We start from the raw sequence: 11,571 nt of genomic DNA, 5'->3' as shown, positions 1-11,571 counted from the left end.
ATGATATTCTACTTATCGGAAATGAAGTAGGAGAATTGTCATCGGTTAAACTATGGTTAGCTCAATAGTTTAGCATGAAAGACTTGGGTGAAGCTAGTTATATTCTTGGAATTCAAATCATTAGGGATCGAAAGAATAAAATGATAGCACTATCTCAAATTTCATACATCAATAAGGTATTGAAACATTTTGCAATAACTGATGCAAATCCAGTCGTTCAGCCAAATGCATCAAGTTTTCATCTTTCTTTAAATGACTGTCCTAAGACAACAAAAGAAAGAGAGCATATGAGTAAGGTTTCATTTGTTTCGAAAATTGAAAGCATTATTATGTGATGCTTTGCACAGGTCCAAATATTTGTTTTGCAGTATGAATGGTTAGTAGATATCAGGCAAATCTATGTCTCAGGCATAGGCAAACTGTAAAGTATATATTAAGGCATCTTAAAATAACTAGGAATTATATGCTTGTGTATTTTGGGGAGGACCTTACTCCTGTTGGATACACAGACTCAAACTTCCAAACCTGTAAAGATTCGAGGAAATCAACTTCAGGAAATGTATTCGTTCTAGGTCATGGAACCATAGTATGGAGAAGTGTAAAACAAACTTGCATTTCTGAGTCTACTATGGATATGAAGTATGTGGTTGTTTCTGAAGCAAGAAAAGAAGTAATATGGCTTCAAAAGTTCTTAACTAAACTTGAAGTTATTCTTGGTATGGAAAAAGTTATAACATAGTATTGTGATATCAGTGCTGCAATAGCAAATACCAAGGAAATGAGAAGTCACAAGAGGACGAAACATATTGATCGGAAGTATCACCTGATACGAGAGGCAGTAGCTGAAGGAATTGTAAATGTGATGAAAGTAGCTTCTAAAAGTAACCTTGCGGATCCATTTACTAATACTCTTGTAACTAGGAGTTTTAACAAACATGTCGAGGATATGGGAATGCGAAACATGACACATTTTTTTCACTAGGGAAAGTGGGAGATTATTGGGAAATGTGCCCATGTTTTAGTAAACATGTAATTGTTTTCTATTTATTTGAACGATGAATAAATAAATAAATTTAATTTCACATTTCGCTAATATGTCTTTTGTATTTTGTCTTTTATATTTTGCATGCATAGCGAAATTGTGACGAGCAAATACTAGCTCATTCATTGTCTAAAAGTTCAAACTAAAGATAACTGGCACTGTAAAGAAAGTTCACATTGCGAGAAAGATAACTTACTTCGAAAGATAATCTAAATGAGTCCGTAATCCTGTAAAAGAATCAAAGTGAGCAATTGATTCAAATAATGAGAAGGATTATTATGTCATCTACAATTCCAATTAGGGAGATGGCTAGTCTTGGTATCGGAGCAGTTAACTCCATGAGTAGAGACATAGATGTATTCATTCGTAGAATGATACATTGGACTAGACACAAGATGAATTAATTTTGAATTTGTTTGTGAATTAATTCACTTGTGACGTTCATGGTGTGATTTACCTCAATCTTGAGTTAGTCACTGACCATACATATGCAACTCATGTGCTTTGATATAAGTGGAGGCTTACGCTTTAAAAATGATCATGCCCATGGTCGGTATGTTGGGTACATGACTTGTGTATGGCATGACTTTACTAGCAACAATGGAATTCAAAGTTCAATTAAAGAGTTAATGATATCCTCTCATTGACATTGTGTGGATTGATAAATATGGAACGTGGTCACGGGTTACTTATTTCGAACGACTAATTTATCACAGTCATTTGTTGAAAATGATCATATTAATCATTAAAAAGACACAATGGTGACAATGAGATAAAATATGATTGTATTGAGTTAACGGATTTAACTCAAAGGAATCAAAGATATCATATAAGGGTAACACACACATGACAAGGTAATTGGATAAAGTAGTTGGATGAATTGCTTTAGTAAAGAGTATACAGTAAGAAGTTTTCAATCGTGGTACTTATTGTGGACTGACTCCATGATTAAGTAATTGTGAATTATCGGAACGATGCTTCTAGACATAATTGCAATCACTAGAGCCTAATTGTATATGTCCAATTGGTCTATCCACTAGCTTAACAAAAGCTCAATCGGACTGCATTTGAATCAGAAGAAAATTCTATGACTTTGGGAATAATTTAATTGAGTCAATTATTCAATGTTGAAATAAATTATATGGTCGTGAGAATTGTTCAACTAGAGAATTTGATTAAAGAATTTTCTTGAAAAATTAATTTGGAAAATCTAAGTGATTTTTGGAAGTTAATTTTTAATTTAATTTTGATCAAGTAAAATTAAATTAATCAAATCAATTAAAATTAATATGAAATTTTTGGAAGTTAATTTTCAAGTCAGATAATTGGCTTAATGGGTTATTGAACTTGAAAATTGGCCTTGAGATCGTAAATTGGATCTAGGCGCCCAAAATCGAGACCAAGACTCAAAAGTTAGCCAAACCGTGCCCGAGATGTGAAACCGGGCTGACGGTCCAACCAGTGGCTAGACCAGACCGGTCAAGTCATTATTGACCTGGACCGAATCGACTCGGGGTACCATAAGGGTGTCACATCTACATCACCAGACATGGCGGTGTTGATGGCTACGACAACGACATCCCAGTGGCTGGCGGCGGTTGGTCGTTGATGGTTGAGCAATGGAAAAGTTACACTCATACTGGGACTCTACCAGAGAATTTGATTTCAGATTAATTATTCCAAAAATAATGTTATTTTAATAGGTTAATATTAAATTTAATTGAATACTTATCTTAATAGTATTTTATTAATTTAATATTAAAGTGATTATCTTAATATTAAATTTAATTTGATAAAAGATAAACATTCTATTATTTTAATAAGATTTAATATTAAATTAATATAATATTTATCTAATATAATATTTCTCTTGATAAATATTATATTAATTTAATATTAAAGTGATTAAGTTTAATATAATTGAACTATCTAAACTGTCCCTATATAAAGAGACCATTGGGTCATTATTTACACACACTTGAATTCAATAGAAAGTTTTAGAGACAAAATTCTCTGAAGAGATCATTCCAAAAAATTTCTAGAGATATATTTCTGATTTCCAACTTAACCCAAATGTTTAGAGAAATTACAAAATTACCCCACTGGAAATTTTTGTAAAAGAAATTCTTATTCGTAGCGAGCCCACACTCGGCAGATGTGAGCTTGGGGATAACGGAGAAGACTACTCGGTTGAAGCGCTCATCCTAGACGAATCGAAAAGGCACAATTTTGACTAAGTGTTTATTACTTTAGATATCACAACCAAGATCTTGTTTTGGAAAAAATTTTAAAACTCTGGTTTTTCCCTAAATTTATTTTTCGTTGCATTTTCCAAACCAGATTTTCAGCATATTCTCCCTTTTCTCTCTTCTATTCCTTTTTTTTCTCATTTTCTTTGTCTTCCTTCCCTTTTCGATTTCCCCCCTTAGAGTAGAAGCAATCAAGTGTTCGTGAAGGCCTTGGATCGATAGAACAAGCAGAGAAGAAGAGAAGTGCACTAGTCTGGCCTCGGAGAAACACTGAGATTTGTTTTCTAGTTCCCTTCTCTTTATTTTTTCCTTTTATGTTGTGATCATAAACATGAATATTCGTTGCTTTGTTTTTCTTAAATTAATTTAAATGACTTAAATTCCTTTCGTGTTAGATTAATTGCATTCTGTCCACTTTGATTATTAAAAATGTGCTTTTGTTGTTATTAGGTCTCAATAAATTGTTCAATTAAATAAAATCATACTTATGTTATGCTTGCATTTTAATTGTAAGATAGCAATTGAACTAATCATTAAATGGATTGAATTTTTAATTAATTGACACAATATTTAATTGGTGCATGTTTAATCTTCTAAGGTAGTTGAGGGTTAAATTAGCGACAATATTAAACAATACATTAGCCTTGCATAACTTGTAAAATTATTATGATTAAATTGTTTCAATATAGAGATATATTGTTACCTCACTTAATCTTATACTTGCTTATAAAAATTTGATTAATTGTTTGAATTGACATGGACATATGTTCAAGAGATTAACGGGTTTTAGTAAGTAAGTATGTGCATTAGTTAACAAGTGACCAAGTTGCCGTGAAATTATTCATAACAATACGAACATAGTTTTAATAATTCTAAGTTAAAGAATAAAATTGATCTAACACATTTATTTCATATTGATTAAACTCATTTTTAGAAATCATGCATTGGAATTTTTAGTTTTTTTTTTCTTAGTTAATTTTTAGTTTTTATAACACGTCTTCAAATCAATATATTTTTCCTCCACCAAATAGTTAAATTTTACATTTCATAAATATTCGCTTGCACAGTCCCTTTGGGTACGATAACTCAATAATACTTATCACTTTATTACTTGTTGCAATTGTGTACACTTGCACATTTTCTTTGTCCCAATACCTTCAGCTGATACCACGTAACCCAAAAACATCACTTCGTGGAGTCAGAACTCACACTTAGTTTAGCATAAAGTTTTTTTCTTGCGAAGAATCTATAAGACAACCTTCAAATATTCATCATGCTCTATTTCAGACTTGGAGTAGATCAAGATGTCGTTGATGAAGACCACAACAAATTTATCAAGATAAGGCTAAAAACCCAATCCATTAGGTCCATAAAAGTTTTCGGAGCATTCGCGAGATCGAAGGGCATCACTAGAAACTCATAGTAAACATACCGAGTCCTACATGCGGTCTTAGGAATGTCCGCCTCCTTCAGTTTCAATTTATAGTACCTTGACCTTAGATCAATCTTAGAGAACACCTTCGCAAACCTAAAATAATCGAATAAGTCACCTATCCTCGGTAAGGGATATTTGTTCTTTACAGTCAACTTGTTAAATTACTGATAATCGATCCAGAGTCTCATGGATGCATCCTTCTTCTTTAAAAATAAAACTAGGGCTCCCCATGGCGACACACTACCTTATGGAAAAGGTTAAAAACCCTTTACGTGACAAAGTCTCTGGCTAATCGATTAGTGCTAAAACAGCAATTGTACATGTTTCGCATGAACAAAAGTGAGTACCTTAGAGATTTATTACTCTTTTGAATGATTTAAAGAATGTTGAGGTACAGATTAACGATGAAGATTAGGTTATGTTATTACTGTGCTCTTTACCCACTTCATACAAGTCTTTCAAGGAAACTCTAATTTATGGTAGAGATAGGGTCATCTATTGAGCAAAGACAAACTTGAAAATAAGTGTAGTTCAAGTAGCAAGTTAGATAGGTAAGCCTCGATTTTGGTAGCATCAAGGAACTGAGACAAGAGATGTCACTATTGTAAGAAGTTAGGTCACGTCAAGGTGGATTTTAGATTCAGGGTGTTCTTTCCACATGTGTCCCAACAAGGACTAGTTCCACATATAGTTTAGTTGAAGGTGGAGTTGTGCACATGGGGAATGGTTCACCTAGTAAGGTAACCAGTATTGGTACTGTTCAGATCAGGATGCATGATGAGACAATTAGGACACTTTCAGATGTCAGGCATGTGCCTGACTTAAAGAAAAATCTCATCTTCTTGGAAATTTTGGACTTGAAGGGTTGTAAAATTAACATCGAGTCAAGCCGCATTAAGGTATCCTATAGGGCTCTCATTCTAATGAAAGATAAAAAAGATTGACGGTCTTTATGTTCTGAAAGGATTAAATGTGACCGGTGAAACAGGACATTCTCATCTGTTAAGGAGTCGAAGTCGACTCATTTGAAGTGGAGACAACTTGGTCATAGGAGGGAAAAAGGTATGATCATTTCGTATAAGAGGGGTTCTCTTTTAGATGCAGGTTTTCAAATGATAAGGCACTGCGTTCATGTAAATCAAACCTGGGTCAGTTTTTATTTGGCAGTGCACAAGTCGAAGGCTAGGAGACTTCTAGCTTCTACGTACAGCTTCGACTCAGTTAATATCCTGCATAGTTCGAGATAAGCCCATGGCGGGCTTTCGCAAAGAATGTGCTGTGAAAATACGAGTTAAGGTGGAGATTTATAGAGTTATGCCTCGTATTTTTTTGGCTTTTCTTCTCCCAATTAAACTTTGTTTTTAGTTTAGCACTTGAACTTTGATTACTGTAGGTTATTTTAATATCAGTTTCCCACTTAAACTCTGATTAGGGTAGCTTATTTTAATATTATTTTGTTGGAAAAACAGGTTTGGAAAACGCGGCGAAAAATAAATTTAGGGAAAAACTAGAGTTTTAAAAAATTTTACAAAACAAGATCTTAGTTTTGATATCTAACATAATAAAAACTTAATTAAAATTGTACCTTTTCGATTTGTCTAGGATGAGCGATTCAACCGAGTAGTCTTCTTTGCTATCCTCAAGCTCACGTCTGCCAAGTGTAGGTTCGCTTCAAATAAAAAAAATACAAAAATTACCAGTGGGGTAATTTTGTAATTTCTCTAAACTTTTGGGTCAAGTTGTAAATTAGAAAATATCTCTAGAAATTTTGTAACAGCCCGATTTTAGGCCTAGTCAGAACAGTAGTTTCAAGACCACAAATTCGACGAGGGCAAATATAATTATTATTATATGTTTATGGTCTAAAATTTCACGGAAAATTTTTTTGAAAATTTCGTTCGAAAATTTCAACGTTTGGGCACTCAATTTAGCCAAAAGGACTAAATTGTAAAAAGTGCAAAAGTTGAGTTCTACATGTTAGAAGTGTCCAATTGTTATGAAATTTTAAATTGGAGGTCCTTAAATGGTAATTAGACCATTAGTTAAATTGTGGACAAAAATGGACATGAGATAAGTGAAATAGGAAATTTTTAAGTTAGGGGCATTTTAGTGATTTGGTAATTAAAAAGTATTAAAAAACAAAATAGGCCAAAAATCGTCATCTTCAACTTCATGGCCGAAATTTGCAAGGGGGAAGCCATGGTTATGGTTTTCAAGCTTCCAAGCTCGATTATCAAGAAAGACAAGAAGTCAACCTTAATCGGGGAAAAGAGAAGATTGGGGATTAAATTCCAAAATCTTTACATTTTGTATCGAGGTAAGTTGTATGTAATTAATACATTGTTATAATTATTTTTGTTATATTTCGTGACAATATATGCGAAAGGGTTGGATATGAAATAGTTATATTAAAGTTAGAAATTTGAAATTGATAGTTGATTTGTTTAAAATCAGCTTGGTTTATGGATATACCAACTGCAAGTAATGGTTGAAGCGATTTAAATCGAATTATTAAATTGGTTATGGAGTTGAGTGGAAAGATTGATATTATAATGTGCTATGGAGAAATTGTAAATTATTGGAAAGTAAGAATCTTTGTGGAACTGTCGGAATGGTAAAGATTTGAATAAGGTATCAATGAACACGTGTGTAGTACTATGTGAAGGCTACTACGTGAATCGATAAATGATGGTCACATGTGTAGTACTAAGTGAAGGCTACAATGTGTACCGAGAAGCTTTGGTCACGTGTGTAGTACTGTGTGAAGGCTACTACGTGAATCGATAAATTATGGTCACATGTGTAGTACTAAGTGAAGGCTACTATATGTACCGAAAAGCTTTGGTGACGTGTGTAGTACTATGTGAAGGCTACTACGTGAACCGTAAAACTTAATCACGTGTGCAGTACTATGTGAAGGCTACCACGTGAACCGTAAAACTTGATCACGTGTGTAGTACTATGTGAAGGTTGCTACGTGTATCGAATGATAAAAGTAACATGGGTAGTACTGTGTGAAAAACCTCAAATATTTGTTGTTATACCGACATGTTCAATGAGATATGAGTATGTGATTGGAACGTGATAAGTTGCGAAAGAGTGACTAAAGTGATGAAGTCTTGTATTGTGTTATAAAATAAATGGTTATGGTGCTATGTGAATGAGGGATGTGTGGAATTGAATTGAATATTGACTTGAAAATGGCAAAGTTAATTTTGAATTGAATAGTGATTGAAAGTGAAAAAGTGAAATTATGAAAAAGTAGAAATAGTAACAAAACAGTTTTGGACAGCAACAATCATGTGACTTTGAAAAATCACCAAAAATGGTGGAAATAGAATTAGAGAGTTAATAAGATATGAAATGAAACATTAGTGAGTCTCTTTTTACATAAAAGAAACAAAGCAAGCAAAATAGTTATATATTTTGAGATATTTGAATTTTAGTGAGACAGGGATGGATTGATTTCGAAATCCCCTATTCTGATTTTGGAAAATTATTAAAAATTGTAAAATAATAATTATGAGTTATAATTTATATGATTATAATACTTAATTAGTCTATTTTAAAGAGAAATAAACGAGAACACCATTTGAATTTTGTACAATTAGATAATTCATTTTAGTGAAGAGTGGTCGAACTATCGAATCATGTAATGAGGTAAACTTTAAACAATAAATACTATTTGGATAAACCAAAAATTCTGAAAATTTTATGGTGAGAAGATATGTGAATCTAGTTTCAGGGAAAATTAACGGTTCTTAATTTGGAGTTTTGTAGCTCCAAATAAAAATAATTTAGTGATACTGACTTGGATAGACAACTTTGAATATACATAAGGGTGAATAAAGAAACTATAGAAAATGTTATTTCTAAGAATGTTAAGTACACTAAGGATGTGGAATGGAGAGGAGGAGGAGGAAAATTAAATATATATATATGAATTATTTATGTATAATTGGTTATATGATCGATTATAATCGATAAACGTGGAAATAGAAATGATGCTTACATTTGTATGTTATTGATCATGGTTTAAGCTCATATTGGAAAATAAAGTTTCATAGTATGTATGTATTGTATATTTGGTATATGATTTGGTATGAAGTAAGGCCATGAATGGTATATGAATTAAATGCACTAGCTTGCGACTATGGTTGAATGATATGTTATTGTTTCGTGTAATAATCGTAGGAAATGGGTGTGGAAAAGAAATGAAATACTAAGTTCATACTTGAAGAATAAAATGACGAAAAAAAGGATGGTGAGTTGATTCGATGTTGTTATTTAAGCTTAAGTGATGTTTGCATTGCAATACTAAGAATTTTATAAATGTGTTAATGAAGGGTAAAATCGTTAAATGGTGAATACGTATTAGTATTGAACTTAATGATATTGAATTGTATGTGAATTAAATGGAAGTTTCTAGTTATATGTTTTGAATTAAAATAATTATGGTGGTACTGAAATGTATATTGGATTCGAAATTGATTTGAATTGTGAACATGAGAAATTGTGAATTGAATGAAATAAAAATGAAGCATTGAATTACATGAGTAAGTATCGGGTCTCGTAGGCCCTATTTGTTATAATTATAGTATTTTGAAGTTATAATGTAAAGATTTATAAAAGCATGTTAATAATTTGGAAAACCTTAATTTGAATGAAATTTTGTAAGTCGGTTTAATACGTATACAAATGTATGTGTTCTAGTAATGCCTCATACCCTATTCCGGCATCAAATATGGGTAAGGGGTGTTACAAATTTTCTAGAATAATCACTTCAGAGAATTTTCTCTCTACAGTTTTCTCTTGAATCCAAGTGTGTAAATAATGACCCAAGGCTCTATTTATAGAATGAGAGTTTAGAAAGTTCAACTATAATTAAACTTAATCACTTTAATATTAAATTAATATAATATTTATCAAGATAAATATTAGATTAAATTTAATATTAAATCTTATTAAAATAATATAATGTTTATCTATAAGATGAACATTAAATTAAATTTAATATTAAACTATTAAAATATTATTATTTTTAGAATAATTAATTTGAAATCAAATTCTCTAGTACAGTCCCAATAGGAGTGTAACTATCCCACTGCTCAATTTTCAACAACCAACCGACAACTCTTTCGGGTCAATGACGACCCAACCGACCTGGTCTAGCCACCGGTTGGACCGTCAACCTGGTTTCACATATCGGGCCCAATTCGACCAGTTTTTCAGTCTTAGTCTCAATTTTTGACTCTCGGGTCCAATTTACGATCTTAGGTCCAAATTTTAAGTTCAATTACCCATTAGGGCAATTATCTGACTTGAAAATTAACTTCCAAAAATATCATATTAATTTTAATTGATTTGATTAATTTAATTTTACTTGATCAAAATTAATTTTTCCAAAAATCACTTAGATTTTCCAAATTAATTTTTCAAGAAAATTCTTTAATCAAATTCTCTAGTTGAACAATTCTTACAACCACTTAATTTAATTCCACATCAAATAAATCGACTCAAATAAATTATTCTCAAAGTCATAGAATTTTCTTCTGATTCAAATGCAATCTGATCAAGTTTTTGTTGAGCTAGCGGAAGGCCCAATCAGACATATACAATTAGGCTCTAGTGATTACAATTATGTCCAGAAGCACCATTCCGATAATTCGCAATTACTTAATGATGGAGTCAATCCACAAGAAGTACCATGATTGAAAACTTCTTATTGTATACTCTTTACAAAAGCAATTCATCCAATTGCTTTGTCCAATGACCTCGTCATGTGTGTGTTACCCTCATATGATATCCTTGATTCCTTTAAGTTAAATCTATTCACTCAATACAATCCAATTTTATCTCATTGTCACCATTGTGTCTTCTTAATGATTAATATAATCACTGTCAAAAAATGACTGTTATAAATTACTCGTTTAAGAACAAACAACCCGTGGTCACATTCCATATTTATCAATCTACACAATGCCAATGAGAGGATATCATTAACTCTTTAATTGAGATATGAGTTATATTGTTGCTAGTAAAGCCATGCCATACACAAGTCATGTACCCAACATACCAGCTATGGGCTCGATCATCTTTAGAGCATAAGTCTCCACTTATATCAAAAAACATGAGTTGCATACGCATGGTCAGTGACTAACTCAAGATTTAGGTAAATCACACCATGAACGTCACAAGTGAATTAATTCACAAATAGATTCAAAACTAATTCATCTTGGGTCCAATCAATTGTATCATTCTACCAATAAATACATCTATGTCTCTACTCATGGAGTCAACTGCTCCGATAGCCAAGACTAGCCATCTCCCCAAATGGAATTGTAGATGACATAATAATCCTTCTCACTATTTGAATCAAATGCTCGCTTTTATTCTTTTACGGGATTACGAACTCATTTAGATTTTCTACCAAAGTAAGTTGTTTCTCTCGCAATGTAAATGTTCTTTACAATGCCACTTATCTTCAGTTTGAACTTTAGACAATCAACGAGCTAATATTTTGCTTGTCACAATTTCGTTATGCATGCAAAATATAAAATACAAAAATTACAAAAGACATAATAGTGAAATGTTAAATTAAATTTATTTATTTATTCATCGTTCAAATAAATAGAAAATAGTTACATGTTTACTACAATATGGGTACATTTTCCAACATATTTGACCTACAAATTTAGCCTAAAAATAGGCCCTTTTTTCCACCCTAGGAAAATAACCCATTACACATTTAGGTATTTGCTTTTCCAAGCTTTCAAAGAATTTTTTGTTTAAGTTTTGAGGGTTCTTATTTTGGGTTTTGGGATTTAGTTTTATCTTTATCTTTT

The sequence above is a fragment of the Gossypium raimondii genome, chromosome 4 (genome assembly GCF_025698545.1).
Source record: "Gossypium raimondii isolate GPD5lz chromosome 4, ASM2569854v1, whole genome shotgun sequence".
In the NCBI taxonomy this organism is placed as follows: Eukaryota; Viridiplantae; Streptophyta; class Magnoliopsida; order Malvales; family Malvaceae; genus Gossypium; species Gossypium raimondii.
This window is presented reverse-complemented; position numbering follows the sequence as displayed.